The following is a 21407-nucleotide window of genomic DNA, read 5'->3' on the forward strand; positions in this document are numbered from 1 at the left end:
GCCTCCGCACATGCCCACTGGCGACGTGAGGCTGCTGCCCTCACCCTTTGCCTCCCTCGGGCTCCTGTCCCTGGCCAAGGTAACGCCCGCAGCGAGCCGGGCAGGAGCGGGCTGCAGCAGCGAGCACCCAGCAGCTCACCAGAGTCCGGCCAGATGGGTGAGTGGCTGGGGAGAGGAACGGATCAGGAGACAAAGGAGGAAATAGGGGCCGGAAGGATGAAGGAAGAGGTCGGGGTAGGTGTTGAGGGAGCAGAAGTGGATCGGAAGGAGAGGAGGAACAGATCGAGTTGGGGGACGGAGGAGGCTGGAGCAGCTTTTGGTGATGGAGCAAAAAGCTGGGGTCTGGGGGAGAGAGAGAGGGAGAAACAGATCGGGGATCCGAGGGGGTGGCAGAGGAGAGAACGGGAGTGGGGGACAGTGAGGCAGATTTTGGAGGATGGGGGTGATGGAGGAGATCGATGGGATGCAGAGATGGGTGAGCAGATGTAGGTTAAGGGAAGGAGGAGCAAAGGAGGGAGAATATAAGAATAATAAAATGATTTTATTGGATTTGGATTGTCATTACTGGAACAGAAGGAATCTAGATTGACGGGAAAAAACTAGAATACAAATATTCAGTGTCCGTTGTATGCTTGAGCGGTTTCCTCATTGCTATGATTAATTGATAGTGCCTGTGTATTTGATGTCCATGATTTCCCCTGAAGATTACCCAGAAGATGCATCCGATGAAGTGAGCTGTAGCTCACGAAAGCTCATGCTCAAATAAATTGGTTAGTCTCTAAGGTGCCACCAGTACTCCTTTTCTTTTTCCAGAATTAGGTATGATTTCTGTTCTGATAATTTTATAATCTACATTAACCAGATGTATCAGTTAAAACATAATAAAGTGTCTCACTTTCAAGTGACTTTCAAATTAGATTTTGCTGTGGATTTTTTTCTTTCTGTATTTCCATAGTTATTCGGTTTTATTTATATTGGGTGATGTTTCTAGTCATATATTTTCTTTTTCAGATTAATAGCCCTCCTTTTTCAGAAGTAAAAAAAAAATGTTTAAATTTCAGTGAGTACCTATCATAAATATAAATTGTCTTGCTGAAGAAGTACTTTGGCTTTTCCTTCCAACTATTTTTGAAAAAAAAATCAGTAAACATGTTTTGTTCTGGTAATGTGTGATATTATAACATGTGTTGTTGTTTCTTCGTTACAGAAGGCATCTATACAAAACAATGTCATATTAATGGAAATGGAGATGTACTGGTAAATTTAATGATATCAGTGTAAAAAGAAAAAAATCTGAAAGACTTGTATGGGGTTTAAAGCTCTGATGTTTGGGTACCTACACATTTATAGAAACTGATTTCTGCTACAATAAAACAATGATTCTTCGTTGCAAGAGCAGCTGTCACTTGCAAAATAGAGGCTGTACATTAACAGTCCATTTACTATTCATGCTTGTGACAATGAAAATCATAAAAAGAACACTTTCAGTGACAGTTTCTGTAAACATTGCTGAATCAAATAGTGACTACTTGCACTAGGCAAGATAAACACCTCCATATGTTTGTAGGATTGGCACTTAGGCAGTTTGCAATAAGATGACATAACAATCACATTTGGTTCTATCAAGTTTGATTAGCATTCAACCTAAAATAATGAGATTTGTTGTTTTGTTGGTCAACAGCTTATATTGAAAAATTCCCAACTTTCTCTTCTCTCCCCTCTTCCTCTCAAAGCAAGTTCACAGAACTTGAGTTGGTGGTTAGTTTTCCATTTCTGCTGTGGTGCACATTGATCAGATTTTCCCCTGGATAATTTCCAATGTAATAACCAAGGGAAAAAATGAGATCTTAGTGGAGTAGTATGACATTACAAAATTATTGCATTCAGACCCTTGTGGTGATTCCCTCACAGAGATCTCCCTCATGTCATCCTGGCAAGGAAATGGGGATTCCCCTCATCCAAAGGAAAGGTTATCAGACTGTCTCCAAGCCGGAAGGTTCCTCAGGATCCACAGCATGCCTCTGCACCAGCAGCTTGGCACTTCTGAAACCAGGCCACTTTCATTTAAGTACCTAAATATGTATTTAGGTGCTTAACTTTAAGGACCAAAGTTTGAAAAGAAACTTGAAAAGGTCTTAAAGAACGAGTGAAATGACATATGAAAAGAAATTAGCACATAAGGCTATATACTTTCAAAATCTTCTCTGTCAACATTTTTATATTGTCAAAAAACTCTCTGAATCGGCTGAAAAAAATATAAAAAGTTAATAAATATAGAACTAATGTATGCTTATTTCTGAAAATGAAGGGAGACACAATGTAAACACAAACTCATGTAATAAGAGTTCCTTTTGAAAACAGTTATGTTAAAAATGGCTTAACAGATAACATGTAGTGACAGTGTTGAAATGTCCATTCAAGTTTTCTACAAATAAAAAAACCACACGATTGTTAAAATAATCCAAATGTATAATACATTTATCATCCCCTCAGTGATGTGGCATGTCAATTCTTGGCCTGATTTTGCTTTCATACTAGTGTGTATCAGGAGTAATTCCGCTGATGTCAATGAGTTACACTGGTATAAAACAGCTGTGCGCTCCAAATTGAACCCTCTGTTTACAAATATTAAGCTTTAGCCAGGCTAAAATGCCACGGTGTTGGCTGTGATTTAAGACCTTGAATAGAATAGAAATTTATGTACAGATTACACACACAAAACTGTGTTAAAAGAACTTTATTAAGATTGCCTGTGCAACCTTAATTCAACCTCCTGTGTTTGCATTATGATACAGTCTTTAATTACATGATCACATACTATGTTTTCCACTAGTCCCTTCCCCTCCCTGGCTCCTTGTCCTAATCCTATTCTCCCCACCTGGCCAGTCCCAATCTACACTGCTCAGGCTGCTCATCCCAGTCTCAGTCTCCTTGCCCTACAATCCTAGTCTCCCTTTGCAGATTCCTGGTCCTTTTGCCTAGCCATTCGCAGTCCCTTTCACCTTCAGCTCCTTGCCCAGACAGTCCCCACTTCTCCTTTTCAGCTCCTCATCTGATCCATCTTTCTCCCCAACCCTGGCATCCAGTCACCCTACCCCAGTAGCTCCCTCTCCCAATCTCCCTCCCCTGGCTCTTTGTCCCAGTCTTGTTGCCTGGTCAGTCCCAGTTTTCTCCCCATACCCTGACTCCTTGTCAGATCTGTCTCTTCCCCATAACTACTTCCTCCACCCCACTGGTTCTCAGTTCCAGTCTCCTTACCCAGCCAGCCAGACTGGCTCCCAGTCCCAGTCTCTACTCCCAGCTCCCAGTCTCTTTACCTAGCCAGTCCCAGTCTCCCCCCACTTCAGCTACCAGTTCCCCTCATTCCTACCAACCTCCAGTCCCAGTTGCTACCACTCACGCTCCTTTTCCCTAACTCATATCATCACTAACCTCCCACAGTCCCAGCTCTTGGACTCTCTACATTCCAGTCCAGCAGTTTCCTCCTCCACACTGCTTAAAGTTTGGCAAAGATATAAGCAACAGACAGCACGATCTTACAACTGGCAGTGTGGAACAACTTTAATGTTAGATGGTGATACCAGCCCCATCTGTAATGCAGCCAATTTACATGAAATCGCCACTATTGAGGCATATACTTGGTTAACAGTTGTTCGTAAAATATACACACTGTCTCAGGAAAATTAGGTCTTAGCATCTACAACTAGCCTGCTAGTCCTTCAACTAGGCGTGCACTTCCATATACGTGATCAGGAGACTTACACTGAATATTTTAATGAATAAATTAAGCACAATCAAATGCATATACACAGTTGTGTGTGTGTAACTTTAAAAATCTGACCACATCAGTTTTCAATTTTATGATCAGTCTTAAAGAGAAAGATTATAATAGCAATCAGTAAAGAATTCAGGAAAATAGTTCAGAAATTTTTCGGAACATAGTCAGATTCCAGTTTTCTGTTGGAAATCATAAGAGAGTTTCCAGTGCTTGTATTATTGTGCAATGTATTTGTTTATGATGTTTTAAAAGATAATTGAGATGCTAATTGTGTAGACAAGGATATACAGTTAGAACCCCACTGATGATGCATTGAAGATAATTGCCTTCTACAACTGTAGAATGAAAAGAAACAATATAATTTGCATTTCCTTCAAACTGCAGTTAAGCTTCAAAATCAAGCCAATTTTCTCCAGTAAAAACCATAAATTATTCATTTTTGTCTGCATTGTTCAGCTTCAGGTTTTCTGTGTACTGGAAGGATCCTCTGTGGTACTTTTCAGCAACCTTGATGCCTTTGATTTAGTGCCCTCTTCTGTTTGATAGTGTCACTACACACGAAGCCAATGGTTTGTTGTCTTCATTTAGCCTAAACAGAGATAATGCTACTAAAAACTATAGAGAGTGGAAAGAGGCTGAAATGTTTTAGAAGTTGAAAACTACAAGAGCACTAGACATAGGAAGAAAAGCTCCACTAGAAAATTCTATTGTGGAAAAAGCCATGAAATCATTGCAAGCCTGTATGTCCCTTTCTTTTAATGTAATTACAATCCTTCAGAAAATGCCCTTTTTTGGAGTAATCTTTGCTGGCTATATATTGCATACTTGACAAGCGTTTGGGCTTTCTCCTTTTCCACTTAGTCTCTCCAATTTATTCCTATGTCGTTTCCTTTTGTTTACTCGTTTGCAGAACTGCAGAATTTTTGCTGAGACAAATTACAACTCATACCACCTACTGAGCTGAGCCAATGAAGCAGTGGCAATATACAGTACTTTCCTTGGTGGGACATCTGGGTTCATGTTTATATCATAACCATGAGGTAAGGAGGCCATAGGTATTTGGAGTGGGGAAAACAAATCACCAGTACACTACCAACCCTTTGAGATATTTAGGAACACTTAATCTGTACATGAAGCTGATACCTTGGGTTTATGTCCAGCAAAATATAATTAGTTGGCCAAGTACAGCAAAGTCCTACATGCAACTTGATGATATTTTTCTGTTTGTCTGTGTGTAACATGGTAACTTTAGAACACTGAATCTGATCAACTACAAAATTTCAGGGAATGTTCTAGGCATTAATGGGCAGAATCCTATTGAATTTGGTAAAAAAACAGATGGGGAAAATGGGACCAGCTCCTTTTGTCGGGTTAGCAGACCAAGCAGTTTCATCGACATCTGTAAGTGTCTGTAGATCAAGGAACTGGTTCATGGGATCCATTAACAGTTTCTGGCATAATAATACTCCAGATCAGCTCTCCTCACCATCCCAATGTTAAAAATGTTGACAGGTAAAAATAAAAGAAATTAGAATGGTGGAGGAGAAGGGGGGGGGCATGGTAGGGACCCAGGAATAGGGAGGCACAAGGAATAGATCCACAAAGGTACTTAGACACCTAAGTCCTGTTTTTGGCCCCACTATAATTCACAAAACTCCCTCCTGGCTGCTGCCTATCCCTGTATGTGCCTAAATTCGCTTGATGTCTAAGTTTTTGCCTCTGTGCATGTGCACTTCAGTCTCACTCTAGATGCCTATCTCCTGCCACACAAACTGGGAAAGATAGGTGTGCAGCTGCCCAAGTCACGTGTGGGTGGGGGGCGCAATCCACTAGGCTTGCTCAAAGGCTGCCTACGGGATTGGGCCTCTCAGGTGAGCTTATACAATAGCAGGTGCAGTGGGGAGGAAGGAACTCCCTTGTAATCCTTAGTGGACAGGGTACTTACCAGGATGTGGGAGACTCCCGGTCCAAGTTCCCCCTCTTCTTGAGGGGGAAGAAGGGATTAGAACAGGGATCATCTACCTCTCAAATGGGTGCCCTAACCACCAAGCTAGATAGTCATTCAAATGCTTTCTTTAGCCCAATTAATGTTTAGATAGTCCGTTGTTTAATTTAAGTGGACCAACTTCAACAGAGATTGAGGGAGCCCCACATCAGAATATCCTATAACCTAGTGATTAGGGCACTCACCAGACTGCAATGAGTGATGTGTTTAAGACATACAAAAATCCAGGCCAGATAAGACCACCAAACTTATTTGGGCTGATGACCTGACTTTAACTTTGAGGAGATGAAAAGCTAATGCATTAACCCACACCAAAATATGCCCCCAGCTATTTTTTAATATTTTTGGCTATTTTAAGGATTAGAACTTGGATGACCTCATTCTAATTGCTGCCCGCAGCCCCTTTTATAGGCACAAAATGGATCAATTCTTGGTGTTCATGTTATATTGATCCTTAAGGAATAATAAAATGATGCTGATATACGCCTGAACATAAAGAGTAGACAGAGTTACAATATAGTATTTGATTCTGTTGGTATTGGAAAAGTAATGGTTAAGAGAAAATAATTTCATACAAATCCCAGTACAAAGTACTAGCTCATTATTGCTTGTAAATCTGCTAATCATGCCATTGTACCCTAGCTGAATGTCTTTTCTATTGATATGCATGAGATCTAAATTTGATTCTCACTTGACCACCAAAGAACTCAGAATAAAGCAAGGAAATGCACTCTGCCCCTTTCAGAGAGCGTTTTAAGTTACTAAACACTAACCCTTCCAGTTAAACAGTAGCATTGATGAGCCGCAAAGACAATCCCATCCATTCTTTCTTAGGGGGAAAGATGCTGGGTGAGATTCAGGGCAGCAGATTCTGTGCTTCCTATTAGCCATGTTGCCACAGTCTAGAAAGCTTCCAGATCTGGCCAGGCTCCTTATTCCAATCTACTCCCTCCTCTAAACTCTTGTCCCATCTCCATGTTTCTCCTCCATGCTGCCTGGGTCATTTCAAACACAGGAGAGACAGGCTCCCTACTCTCAGTTTAGGTGCCTGTGCCAGGATCTGAATCTGGATCCAATCAGCCCCTGGCATCCAGGGCTTTATTGCAGGGAAAGTTCTGCTCAGCCCTATGCTGGAGCATGCCCAGAGCAGATGGAATCTCCAGAGAATTTAGTTGCTAAAATCTAAGGTCTGGATCCATAAAGGGACAGAGGCGTTGCAATGCTCAGTGTCACAATGCTTAATTGTTAGACACCTAGAAAATCACAGGAACAACACTGTGATCCACAAAACCTGAATTAGGCACCTTGGCTCCCTATACAATGCATGGGGAGAGATAGGCACCTTAGAATGTGATCAACAAAAGCCAGCAAGTCATTAAATTAGTCAATGGGAGATGCCAATGACAGGGGGAATGCTGTTCCATTGTCTCTAAATACTTAAATAGTAATGGGCCGAGAGAGAGAGAGGCACCTAGGAGGTGGGAGACCAAGGTCCAGTGCCCCCTACTCCAATCACTCTTTCATTATTTATCCACAGTGGAGCAGCTTACACAGGAGAGATTGAGAGAGACCCATATCAGAATAGCCTATAGCACCATAGTTAGAGCACTGCTGAGTGGTGGGAAACTCCTGTTCAAATGCTTTCTCCCCCATCAGCCAGAGGGGGCAATTGAACCTTGGTCTCCCACATCCAAGGTGAGTGCTCTAACTACTGAGCTAAAAGTTATAAGAAGACACCACTGCCACTGCTGAGCACATGTACCTGATCAGCTGCTGCCTGGAGATGGACGAGTGAGTGAACACCTATTTCCCCCCAGTTTGTGGATCACTTTGGGGCTTAGGCAGGAAATAAGCATCCAGATGCCTAGGGTGAGGCAGCAGCACATGCTCCCAGTGGCAGAAACACAGATGCCTAGAGAACATTTACCCTGAAAACTTAGGCACCTGGAGCACCCGGATCACAGTGGAGCCTAAGATTGGGACCAAGATTTAGCTGCCTAAGTAACTTTGTGGATTGGTGCCTGAGTCTCTACGGAGCATATGCAAACTATGATTTTTTAAAGGCTTACAACTTGGCCAAATGTGGGTGGGTTTTGACAGGGGCTGCCAAAGGCACGTCTGTCACACAAAAGCCACCCCCTGCCAAATTTCAGATCTTTGCTCCAAGCAATGGAGGTGCTAGAGATTTTCAAATAAAAGTTTACCAGAGTTTATTTAGATGGACAAAACAGCATATTTTCCCCTGACCTCACTCTCAGAAACAGTTGAACTGTTTTGGCTGAAATTTTCCAAAAATAAATAAAAATAATCAGCTGGAGGCAGACAACTAGAACAGAAAGTTTCAACCCAAATGGTTACAGTTTGGCAAAGATATAAAGCCAGTGAAAACAGGGCCTCAGAGTATTACATAGAAAGACTGTAAGCTTTCTGCAGCAGTGTCTGTCTTTTTGTTTGCTGTTTGTACAGCGCCTACCACAATGAGGTCCTGGTCTATGACTGAGGCTTGTAGATTCTATGGCAGTACAAACCCAGAGTTAACTCAGGTCTGGGCAGTCAGGGAACCTGGCTTAGCAAAGCCTGGGTCTGAGTGTCCACACTGCTAAGCCACCTGTCCTGCCTGCGTAGTCACATCCCTACTGGCACTGCCCTAACTCAGGTTAGGACTTCTGGGGGCATATCCCATGGTTCTTAGCTCTGCACTAAGCTGCACCACTCTATGAATTGTTTCACAGTGTGTTGTGGGAGAACTTGTCTGTGCTTGCCTTCCCCCTGTGTAGAAGGACTCTTAGCCTGTTTACTCAGTAAACTGAAGTACTTCTAGAAACTTGGAACGTGGGTTTAAATACTAAACTGGTGTACATAAACTGATAGGTGACTTCCAGTGCAGAAGAAGGGAGTAGGTAGAAGGGCAGGAAAATATGGCCCAAGAGAATTGTGGGAAGGCATTGGAAGACTGTCAGTACCCATGTTAAATAACTGGTTTACAGCCTGCATCCATACTGCAAAATACATGGGTTACAGCCCAAGTTCAAGCAAAACCCAGTCTCTAGTCTATACCCTCAGCTGGGTAAGTTAGCTCGCATTCAAAGCACCTCCAAACCCAAGTAAAAAGTTTTCATATGTGAATAGTCAGGGACTCAGGGCTAAAGCCCAGGCAGGAGTCCAGGTTAACCCTACAGTGAAGGCACACCCAAAACTTCCAGTGAGAAAGATAACCTTAATAATAGGAACTACTACCAGCTCCACCTATAAGTGTTTTTAAAAATAGGTGGGGGAAACCTTGATGCATTACCGTGGTATTAATAATAGTGCACTGTTTTGATAGAGAGGTCAAAGACAACCATTAAATGATTCTGACATTAACTTTCACTTTAGTTGAGGTTTCTCCAAAATCTCATTGTTAATTATGTTTGTGGGGTTTTGGTAACTGATGTATCAAGACATATCAATGGAAGTCATCTCTTACACAGCAGCTCAGCCAGTATAGACACCAGATATTAATGATTCAACCAACAGCACATCACCATGGTAATCTGCACATGTATAAGTAAGGAAATTTTATAGACACTCCAAATTCTCACATTCCATCATTTTTCAAGGCCTAGTTCATCCTTTCTTGACACAGCCAAATGCACAGATGTATGCAGAATATCTCATGTATTTGTTAGAATTGTGGAAATGCCTGGTTATGGAGACTCCATAGTTAGGGTAATGTTCAAAAATAGGGCATAAATTCCTGTTTTTTCTCCAAAAGTGTATCGCCAGTTAATGTGAAATTTAAGATTGGGTTAATGTTTTTTCTCTTTGAATTTTCTATGTAGTTTTTGTTTTGTTTCTTGTATTTTTAATGGTAAGGGTTTGAAACTTGGGCTCTGGCTCAACATCTCCTTGGCAGTTCTACTTACAGTTTATCCACACAAAAACTTGGTAGAGGTGGATCCTGCAGAGAACCGGAGCAACAGAGAAAATGTTTTAACCGAATGTGGGATTTAGGGTCATTTTTAGCTGCTACTAACATTGTAACTGAAAGTTCATATGTACTGTGCATGCAAGCATGATCGATGGAGTGCAAGTACACGATAACACAATTGATTGTGGCAGTGAGGGTGTGGGGGGAGGATGTGCACAATATTGATTGATTGATGGTGGGGCATGGAAGCCTGATTATTCTGAGGAGGGGAGGGCAGAAAGGGGCATTCACACAACCCTGCTTGGTTAATGGGGTAAGGCAGGAACACAGAAGGCTGATTGGTTATTTGGGAAGGAGTGAACGCAGACAAAACATGATTGATTGATTGGTGTGGGGGCATACAAAAGTCTGATTAATTAGAGGAGAGTTTAGGGGTGGGCACATGCTATCCTGACTGATGGTGGGGCAGCAGTGGGGGCAAGCACAACCAAACCTTATTGATTGATGTTAGGGGAGACATAGAAACCTGCTTGAGTGAGGGGGAACAGGCCTATGCAACCCTGACCAATGGGGTCAAGAGTCCAGACACACTTAAAACTATCTCCGGGAGGAGCTGACTTTTCTGTCAGATTTTTGTCCTACAGCAGAAAAGGGTTTGTGTGCACAACTGCTGGTATGGGAGGGTTCAGGCAGAGCTAATGCCAGATAAAATATTTTCCTACTTCATTTGTAGCCCCGCAGGCCCACTCCTCTCTGCTCATCCACTGCCCACCCCATTAAGCACAGAAAAAACCTTGGAAATTAATACACAGCATACTGAGCATCAAGTATCTGGTGTGTTGTTCTTATTAAGACATAAAGAGCTTAATAGTTAAGTTAGTTTTATTTAAATGTTCCCTAACAGCCATCTGAGCCAGCTATAGGCATCAGACTGCCAGGCTGTCTGCCCTCTGCCTTCCAGATGTCCGTGTTCTAAAACCTTAGGGTTCTGGACTCACTCCCACATCCTTACATAACTGTGGCAGCTACTCCATACACAGCACAACTGATTCAAACCCACAAAATCGAGGTCATGAAAAGTTAAGCCACTTGACAGCAACCATTATTCTGCCCCCTAGAGTTGCCAGCCTTCAATTACCCCCTTCAGCTGCCCGTCTGTATGCAATCCTTCATCAAACTATCTTCTCTTAATGTAATCACCTACTACATCAAACATCCACAACTACTTGTGTTGTGGGAAAATAAGCTGGTAGGAATGTGTGCAGAAATGTGAAAATGGAGCATGTGCATGGTTTGTGGTGTATGACAGTTGTAATGATACTTAAAGTGAGTGCTTGTGGGTGGAGGAGTAGAGGGTATGTACTGTTAAGTAGCTTATCTTTTAATTTCCTGCCTTTTGTGTGTACAGCAACCCTGCTTCCCAATGAAGTTTTGTGTATTAATATATTAATAATGCTAGCCACTTTAGATTCTATAAACAGGTAGAAGATTGGAGAGCGGGGGATACAGGCATAAATCCACCAGAATACTCACAGTTCTCTGCTTAGTGAGGGTCTAGTAGCCATCAGCCTTGTCTTATTTGGAGATTTGTCCCTTGATAAAAATATTAGATGCTGACAGCTAGCCAAGGCCCCCAGTACAAGCGTATGGGCCCCACTTCTCTGACAGTAGACGAAGCATTTTCTTTAAAATGGCTCGGTTATGTGTATTAGGGGGGCCCAGACAGGTCATCCTAAACTCCCAAAGTCAGCTGTGGGAGCATCACGGGATTTTGTGAACTGTTCTGTTTACAGACATAATAGAACTTTTTTGCACCTTTCAGATTTGTGCAGTCTCAGGTATTACCATTTTTATGAAAGCACTGCCTTCTCTTGGAGGGGGGAAAGCCCTTCCTTCTTCTCTAAATGTATTCTGTAATACTTACGACCAAAACTAATTTCATGCAACCAGAACTACCTATATGCTAAGAGAAGCCCTTAACTGGCTTCGCTTGATGCCTAAATACTACACTAATGAGCACCCTCCACTTACTCAGAATAGGTATGGATCTTATCTGGAGGCAACATGATCCAAAACCAACGAGGACCTGGACAGGAATTGGTAAACCTGTGTTCTACTCCCTGCTCTACCATTAAGCTGTTGTGTGACTTTGACCACCTGAGTTACTTCAGCCACCTCAGTCTCTGTTTTCCTAATCTACAAAACAGGGATAATTATATTTACCATCCTTTGTAAAGCACTTTGCCACCTTCAGATTATAAGCACTAATTATTATTCTTGCTGTTGTAGAGAGTGGTGTGATCATATACAAGGATACATTTTATCTTTACATTCTAAAACTTCTTTTAAGTGCTTTACATGTTGTAGTTTGCTATTCTATATAGAGCACCACTCTACATACTATGAAATACCATCACACGTCAAATCCATAGCTATCCAGGTGTTTTGGTAGGCAGTACTGTATGTTGTGCTAACATGTAGTCACAGCAAGACTTTACAGTACAACCCTGGATTTCTTGTCACATAGGTTGCAGAAGCACTGTGGACATATTTTCAAAAAAAGAGCTATGACAAGAAGCAGCTGTACAATTTGCACTGGAGTCATTAGATTCTTTAGTTTGGTTAAAAAGCCTCTGGAAACCCTAAACAAGTCCTGGATTGAGGCCTGCTTCTAAGGACCTTTCTTCTTGAAGGCTGACAGACTTCTCACTCTTGTGAAAGAGCAGCTTCAGAAAGCAACTGAGCATTCTCCAACACCGACTTTTTGAGAAGTACAGTCAGCACTTCCTGAAAAATAAGTCTTTTTTTTTAATTTTTAATGTTTAAAAATAGGTACAGCATGTTTAACATTTGAAGTAAGTTAGGGTACAGATCACAGCCAGAGAAATATCAGATTAAGACTTTTATTCAAAACACGTCTTCCCACAATAGTATTTGTTTCTAATCAGAATAGCACTGTTTTAAAGTGAAAGTTTGGGGTATAGATTATTGAAGTTCAGAAGCCCCATTCTGCCTCTGCATTATACAGGGTGCAGAGACTGAGGCCATATATTCATCTTGACATCATTATATGGGTGGTGGGGGGGAGCGATAACTCAGTGGTTTGAGCATTGGCCTGCTAAACCCAGCATTGTGAGTTCAATCCTTGAGGGGGCCATTTAGGGATGTGGGGCAAAAATTGGGGATTGGTCCTGCTTTGAGCAGGGGGTTGGACTAAGTGACCTCCTGAGGTCCCTTCCAACCCTGATATTCTATGATAACTTACTGCAGGATGTCAGGGAGGGAGCATACATTCGTATGTAATCAGAAGGAAGAATTCCACATGTAGACTACACTACATTGATTTTTGATTATTACTACAAAAGGCTTCCCCCCCCTCCCCCGCTTTCCTGCTGGTAACTCCTCACCTTACCTGATCACTCTCCTTACAGTGTGTATGGTAACACCCATTGTTTCATGTTCTCTGTGTATATAAATCTCCCCACTGTATTTTCCACTGAATGCATCCGATGAAGTGAGCTGTAGCTCACGAAAGCTTATGCTCAAATAAATTTGTTTGTCTCTAAGGTGCCACAAGTCCTCCTTTTCTTTGGCTGCTACTCGGAAACCTGTCATTAAATCTACTGTTTTTCTTGGTAAATAGATTTAGTGTGTACTATGTGGTACCTTGACCTATATTACTGTATGCTGTGTCTCTGATTCAGAAAGAAGCATATCCACTGCAAAAGCCTATTGCTCTCGGACAAACTATACCATGTTAGGTTATCTGTTGTAAGGAATGAATACTGATCAAAATATCAAATGCTAGCCCTAACAAGCAGTTTTAGGTGCAACAACCTGCAAGATTTGTTTTACATCTCCAAAGAATAACATTAGGTTTCAGAACATCAGCTGGTTGATTGTCATACATATTTCTGTGAAACTCTTCAAAGGCGTCACTGTTGCTCACTGGGAAAAGAGAAAAAAAATACACTGATGTTTTAGAGAGAGAAGAGTAACTTATGTTTAATGGTAATAAACCTGATGCACCATCACTTCCTGTGCAGCTATTAGAAGTACCACTGTATGTTTAATTAAACTGGCTTAAGAACATAAGAACAGCCATAGTGGGTCAGACCAGTAGTCCATCTGGCCCAGTATCCTGTCTTCTGACAGTGGCCTGTGCCAGGTGCTTCAGAGGGAACAAACAGAATAGGGCAATTATTGAGTGATCCATACCCTGTCATCCACTCTCAGTTTCTGGCAGTCAAAGGCTAGGGACACCCAGAGCATGGAGTTGCATCCTGACCATCTTGGCTAATAACCATTGATGGACCTTTCCACCATGAACTCGTCTAATTCTTTTTTGAACTCAGTTATAGTTTTGGCCTTCACAACATCCCCTGGCTATGAGTTCCATAGGTTGACTGTGCATTGTGTGAAGAAATACTTCCTTATGTTTGTTTTAAAACCTGCTGCCTATTAATTCATCAGATGACCCCTTGTTCTTGTGTTATGTGAAGTAGTAAATAACACTTCCTTATTCACTTTCTCCACACCAGTCATGACTTTATATACCTCTATCATATGCCCCCTTAGTCATCTTATTTTCAAACTGAAAAGTCCTAGTCTTTTTAATCTCTCCTCATATGCAAGTTGTTCCATACCCCTAATATTTTTGTTGCCCTTTTCTGTACTTTTCCCAATTCTAATATATATTTTTGCAGATGGGGCAACCAGAACTGCATGCAGAATTCAAGCGTGGGCATACCATGGATTTATATAGTGGCATTATGATATTTGCTGTCTTATTATCTCTCTCTTTCCTAATGGTTCCTAACCTTGTTAGCTTCTTTGACTGCTGCCGCACATTGAGTGGATGTGTTTAGAGAACTATCCACAATGACTCTAAGATCTCTTTCTTGAGTGGTAGCATCTAATTTAGATCCCATAATTTTGTATGTAGAGTTGGGATTATATTTTTCAGTGTACATTACTTTGCATTTATCAACATGAGTTAGCTTGTGCAAGCTAACTGACTAAGCAATAACTAAAGAAATCTTGGGACCTCATGTCTCAATCAGGAGCTAGCTACACTAAAGATTTGCAGAGAATAGGTGTACAGTTTGGTGTATGGATGGGCTCCACCTAAACCAAAATGGAACCAGATTGATGGTACTTAACATTAAAAAGGTCATAGAACAGTTTTTAAACTAAAGGCTGGGGGAAAGTCGACAGGTGTGGAGGAGCACATGGTTCAGACATCCCTTAGGGGAGGATCTATTAAGAGAGAATCTCTATGTCCTAGTGAGGACGAAAGGATGGAAAATGATAAAATACAGGCAGGGTCTGATCAGAAATAGACAAATAAAAAAAAAGAGTCCCATTCAATTACATCATGTAATGGCAGACAGTCTAAAGGAGACAAGTTTTTATAGTGCTTATATACCAATACTAGAAGTCTAAATAATAAAATGGGTGAACTAGAGTGCCCCATATTAAATGAGGATATTAATATAATAGATATCACAGAAACTTGGTGGAATGAGGATAATCAATGGGATACAGTAATACCAGGGTACCAAATATAACGGAAGGACAGAACAGGTCGTGCTGGTGGGGGAGTGGTATTATATGTGAAAGAAAGCGTAGAATCAAATTAAGTAAAAATTTTAAATGAATCAAATTGTACCATAGAATCTCTACGGATAGAAATTCCATACTCTAATAAGAATATAGCAGTAGGCATAAATTACCGACCACCTGACCAGGATGGTGAGAGTGACTGTGAAATGCTCGGGGAGATTAGAGAGGCTATTAAAATAGAAAACTCAATAATAATAATAGTAATTAATAATGGGAGATTTCAATTATCCCCATATTGACTGGGTACATGTCACCTCAGGACAGGATGCAGAGATAAAGTTTCTTGACACCTTAAATGACTGCTTCTTGGAGCAGCTGGTCCTGGAACCCCACAGAGGAGAGACAATTCTTGATTTAGCCCTAAGTGGATCAAGGGTCAGGATCTGGTCCAAGAGGTGAATATAGCTGGACCTCTTGGTAATAGTGACTATAATATTCTTAAATTTAATATCACTGTGGCAGGAAAAACACCACAGCAGCCCAACATTGTAGCATTGAATTTCAGAATGGAGAACTACACAAAAATGAGAAGGTTAGTTAAACAGAAATTAAAGAGTATAGTGCCGAAAGTGAAATTTCTGCAAGCTGTGTGGAAAGTTTTTAAAGACACCATAATAGAAGCTCAACTTAAAATGTGTACCCCAAATTAAAAAACATAGTAAGAGAACCAAAAAGGAGCCACCATGGCTAAACAACAAAGTAAAAGAAGCAGTGAGAGGCAAAAAGGCACCCTTTATAAACTGGAAGTTAAATCCTAGTGAGGAAAATAGGAAGGAGCATAAACACTGGCAAATGAAGTGTAAAAATACAATTAGGAAGGCCAAAAAAGAATCTGAGGAACAGTTAGCTAAAGACTCAAAAAGTAATAGCAAATTTTTTTTAAATACATCAGAAGCAGGAAGCTTGCTAAACAACCAGTGGGGCGACTGGACGATCGAGGTGCTAAAGCAGCGGTCCCCACAGTGGGGTGCGCAAGACTATCCATTGGGGGGCACGGCAGGAGGAGCGCCACCGGAGAAAAAGGTGCGGCAGGAGGGGCACCACTGGAGAAAAAGGGGGGGGGCGGCCGGAGGAGCGCCACCCTAAGATTGGCTGGAATGCCGCCCCTTACAGTGTGCCACCCCAGGCACATGCATCCTACGCTGGTGCCTGGAGACAGCCCTGTGAGGTATCCTGAGGGAAGAGTGGGAGTTCCACAACCAGAGGGGTTGACAGTGGCGCCCTCACTCGTTCATTGGCTTTCAGCGTATTGCGACGTATTGCAGTTTACATGTGCCCGGTTAAGTGGATTTACGGATTATATTATTTAGTTTTAACTAAAACTAACCCTCACAAAATGGACAAGTGGCTTAAAAAGATTCCTGCAAAGAAACCGCGGATTGAAGAGAATACTAATAATGCGAGCACAAGCAAACAAGAAGAAAATGGCAGAGCTGACAGTTCTCCTACTCCTAGTACGAGCTCTTCGTCAGCCACATTATGAGGTGAAAACAACGACGATCTAATCAGATCTGACAAGAAGTCAGCCAAAAAAATTTGAAATTATCAAGAAGACTATTTGAAATATGGATTTACATCCACTATATTAACTATGAACCTCGCCCTAAGTGTGTATTGTGCCTTGAGATATTAACTAATGATAGGATGAAGCCCTCACGATTAGCAAGACATTTAAAAACTAAGCCTCCAGAACATGAAGACAAACCTCTACCATTTTTTCAGCGATGTTTAAAGTCATGCGATACTCAATCCAGTACTTTACAAAATTTCACTAAACTTAACGATAAATGTTTAGAAGCCTCTTTTGAGGTTTCTTACTGAATAGCAAAAGACAAAAAGCCACAAACCATTGGGGAAACACTTGTTCTTCCTGCCGCGGTAAAAATGGATGAAATAATACAAGAAAACAATATGGCGACAAACTAAAATGCATTCCTTTGTCAGCAAATACTGTTGGAAGACGCATAGAAAACATTGCTGAAGATTTGAAGAAACAAGTATTAGAACAAATTACGCAGTGTGGGAGGTTTGCTATACAGTTGGATGAAAGTACAGATGTTTCTAACATGTCTCAGCTTATGGTATTTGCTCGATTCTGTTTCAATAATGAAACACATGAAGAACTACTTTTTTGTGAGCCATTAAAGGAAAGATGTACCAGAGAAGATATATTCTCAACAGTAAAAGACTTCTTTAATAAAAAACAATGTTTTATGAAAAAATTGTAAGTGCAACCACTGATGGAGCGGCTGCTTTGACTGGAATAAAGAAAGGATTCCGGGGTAAGGTTACAGAGATAGCACCACACGTGAAATTCATTCACTGCATCGTTCATAGGCAAGCTATTGCAGGAAAGAAGTTGGAGCCAGAAGTGCACAAAGTGCTATAGGATGTCATCCATGTGGTTAATTTTATAAAAACAAGACCTTTAAATAGTAGAATCTTTACAATACTTTGTAATGAGATGGGGAGTGATCTTGAAAACATTTGTACCACACACAGACATTTGCTGGTTAACTCGTGGCAAAGTGCTTAAAAGAGTTGTCAAACTTAAAGATGAGTTACGCATTTTTCTTTTAGAAAAAGACAAGGGTTCCAAATTTGCTGACCTTTTCTGTGATGACAAGTGGCTGTCAGTAGTGTGCTATCTAGCAGATATTATCGAAAAAATAAACACACTTAATCTGTCCCTTCAAGGTAAAGGGGACGTTTTAACAATGAGTGAGAAAGTAACTGCTTTTCGAAATAAACTCGTGCTATGGAGAAAATTTTGAAAACAGATGTTTGGAAATGTTTCCATCGTTATGTGATTTTGTTGCCGAAAACAATGTAAGTGTGTCACCTATAAAAACCTCTCATATCTGCACACTTAAAAAACTTGGAAACAGAATTTTCTAACCTGTTTAAAAATCTTCCAAATGAAGAGGTTCAGTGGGTTTTGAACCCATTTGTTAAAAATATAAAAATGTAACATTATTATTATCTGTTCTGTTCATTCCCTCTGGGGCACTTGGCACTGGCCACTGTCGGAAGACAGGATACTGGGCTAGATGGACCTTAAGAATGGCCCTACTGGGTCAGACTATGTTCTTATGTTTGAAAAGCAAACAGTTAGTTTTAGCAATAGTACTGGATTCTGAAAGGATGGATAAATCTAGCAAAGTTATTTCAGACTTATATGAAAGCACATATTAAAAATTCCTGTCAAAAATGAACTCCATGCATTAATAACTGAGCTTTCCTTTTATAACAATATCTTATGAATTAGTTAAAAACACATAAATATTATATAATAGTCATTAAGTTGTAAACAACGCCTAGAGTCAGGTATTCAGTATGCATTGTGTTAAATCAAATCATCATATATGTTTTCGGAATTTACAAGCCACCGCTTCCTGTCAACCCCGTTTTAGATCATCTGATAGGGAGGATTTTATGCAGCAGTAGTTTTTGTATACTATAGATCTCTTACATGCTGGTTTACAAATACTTTGACCGTTAGCACAATTAAAACTGCCAGACCTTCAAGGAATGTTTAAGGTGATAAGACATTCATGTATTTTGATACACGCTATGGGCATGCCACTTAAGCCCAGATCCTGCAATACACACAACATTAAGCATTTAAGTAGTCCTATTGTCTTCAATGGGACTATTGATGGGGTAAAATTACATATATGTAAGTGTTTGCTGAATGGGGGCCTTATGCAGTAGCCCAGTGCAGCGATGCCAGTCAGTGACCAGTGTAACTACCCCCAACACCACTCCCCCCAGATTTTTATTTTAAAAAAATAACTTTGTGGATTCTAACACCTAAACTCAGTTGTGAAGCTACTGTTCTGCTGTGTCTCTATAATGTGCTTCTGCAAAGCTAGATAAAGCAGATATTATGACACCCTTTTTGTTGGACCATCAACTAACTTAAGAGAGACACTTGGTGAAGGCCAAAAGAGAGAGGTGCACCATTTCCCTTGTCAAAGCTAAGGTAATTGGGACTTTGTGCCAGGACCTATACAGGGTTAGGGAGACTGATTCAGTCTCAGACCCCAGATAGGCTGTGGTGCTGCAACACCACCCCCTCACTGTGCTTGCCCTTCTTCCCCACCTCTCAAGGCACAGTTTTGGGCCACTGGAACCACTGAGTGTGGAGCCACAGGCTCTTCTCCATTACACCCTCTTTGGCATCATCCTATTGGAAGACAATACAGATTTCCCTCTGCAGTGTGAGGGGTTGTGGATGCATGCCTTGCCCCAGAGCCTCTCCACCAATGGTGTCCTGCATGGATCTATCCAACCCACAAGGCTTAAGCAGAGTGAAGGGCCTGTTGTGATAATTGGGCCTACAAATTAACCCTGATTGTGAGTTCAATTGCAAAAAGTGAAAGTTCATAAACTGTCACAATAACTTATAATAATAAATGCTGATGGGAAAAGGTGTAGAAAAGAGACAAAGGCTGAATTAGTCCAAACAAAAAGGCCTACTGATAAAACTCAAGCACTGTGTTAAAATCATACCCCATAACAAAAACCAGAACAGTGTGATACTGGAAATCAATGACCCAAAACTGATAAGTAAGACATTAGGCCTAACTGGTTAACAAAATAATGAGGGAGATGAGCTATTCCACACATCACTCCCTTTTAGGGTCCTCAGAAACTTTGCAGGGAAAACTGACTCCTGCACAACTGGCTGACAAAGAGGAGAAAGGATGAAGCAAACTCCACCATGATGGCTGCCATCCCCACTGCATCCTGGACCCTTGACCTTCTTCATCCTAATCCTGAACAATGTCCTGACCAGACCATGGAGAGGGAACCAGATGACATTGCCACCTTCACTGGCTCTGACTAAGTCCTGAATACCACTTGGAATGTGAGACTTTGTCTCATGCACACACACACCTCCCGCATGTGTTCTTTTCCTTCCCTACCATATTTCTTCTCTTTCCTATCCCTCTCCTTTTTCCTTCTGTCTAATACAAGTTTGGCTTAGTCAGTCAAGCCTGTATATTGTGCAACACTGTTGAAACCCTGTGACCAGAAAGAGGCTGCTACATGCAATGCCCTAAACAGCCCAAAGCTGGTACAAATTTGCCAGGTCTCTGAGTGGCTGATAAGACGCCTGTGCTGTGCCTGTGTTTTTCCAGCAGTCAGATTGCAAGTGAGAGTCAACATCAGAGACAGAAGTCACATCGGCTATCTTTGCAGTTCTTTGCCCTCCTCCTTTTAAGTGTGTTTGTCTTGTTTTGTCTTCTAGGAAACAGGTTCGGACTTTAACAACAACAGCAACTCCAGCCCATCTCAATGGCTTCTTCTCATTTCCCCAAAAAGATAGTTATTACCATTTAAGATGGTCAAACACAGGGGATTTTTCCTTCTAAAGACTGTCTCCAGCTAAGTGGAAAAGGAACAGGGGATGTTCTTAAAATTAAAGCCTTACTTAATACTTTACATTTCGAAGGCTTGAAGTGTTTTTCTTTCCCCCTCTCCAAACCTCCCCAGAATCTTTAATAAAGGTTTAAAAGGTTTGTAAGAATGTGTTTGCCAAGACAACATGCAGGATGAGGTCTCTGTATTCCAAACCCCAAACTTTGTTTAAAAAACAGGCCTCATATAAGCCTCTTCCACACCTGAATGATTTTACTTTGGGGCCAAACTCTCACCCAACAGGCATATATTGAAGCATGGCTCTACTTTGAAAAGTAACTATAAAAGTTACATCTTTCAGTGTCTATTCAGAGCCATAGCTAATGACTTCATCAATTAAAATAAAAAGCTTACCATCTTGTTAACTATGTCCCGAGTGGAGAATCTTTATTGCTAGTGATGCGTGGGGCAGAAAAACCCAGCTTGCCTTTCAGATTTCATGCTGTGTTTGCAGCACTGGCAGTTAGAAAAATACATCCTTTTATTTGTAAACTAAACAGGATTATATATGGAGTCATTTGGATCCCCATGATGCTATTTTGTAAAAGTTGCTTTTTGGAGTAGAAGCACATTTTAACGAGTAATATTTGCAGCCATATTCTAGTTGGTAACAACCACATGCACAGACTCTCCCTTACTGCTCAGAATAATTTTTCCTTTAA

At 41.1% G+C, this 21407-nt stretch overlaps 1 protein-coding gene and 1 long non-coding RNA gene across 7 annotated transcripts in view; one reads left to right on the top strand and one right to left on the bottom strand.

Moving 5' to 3' along the window:
• The first annotated feature begins 2 nt into the window (after nucleotides 1-2).
• On the top strand, nucleotides 3-21040 carry LOC311519946. 3 transcript variants are annotated; one of them, XR_014711428.1, is made up of 3 exons: nucleotides 3-157; nucleotides 4689-4818; nucleotides 11734-12463. It is a non-coding gene; the product is annotated as an uncharacterized lncRNA (long non-coding RNA). The 3 variants fall into 3 exon arrangements; XR_014711429.1 differs by having other exon boundaries at nucleotides 4-157; nucleotides 11729-12463; XR_014711430.1 differs by lacking the exon at nucleotides 11734-12463 and adding an exon at nucleotides 20576-21040 and having other exon boundaries at nucleotides 5-157.
• MGARP (mitochondria localized glutamic acid rich protein) overlaps nucleotides 4349-21407 on the bottom strand; it is a 51809-nt gene continuing 34750 nt past the window's right edge. For 3 of the 4 annotated variants that reach the window (XM_084627062.1, XM_084627061.1, XM_084627063.1), the window contains exon 7: nucleotides 12583-13641. The gene's annotated coding sequence lies outside the window, so the exon portion shown is untranslated. Of the gene's footprint in view, nucleotides 4368-12582; nucleotides 13642-21407 lie in introns of those variants that run through there. The other variant, XM_084627064.1, reaches the window with a different exon arrangement.

Source organism: Lepidochelys olivacea (assembly GCF_965140295.1).
Source record: "Lepidochelys olivacea isolate rLepOli2 genome assembly, chromosome: 4".
NCBI classification, from domain to species: Eukaryota; Metazoa; Chordata; order Testudines; family Cheloniidae; genus Lepidochelys; species Lepidochelys olivacea.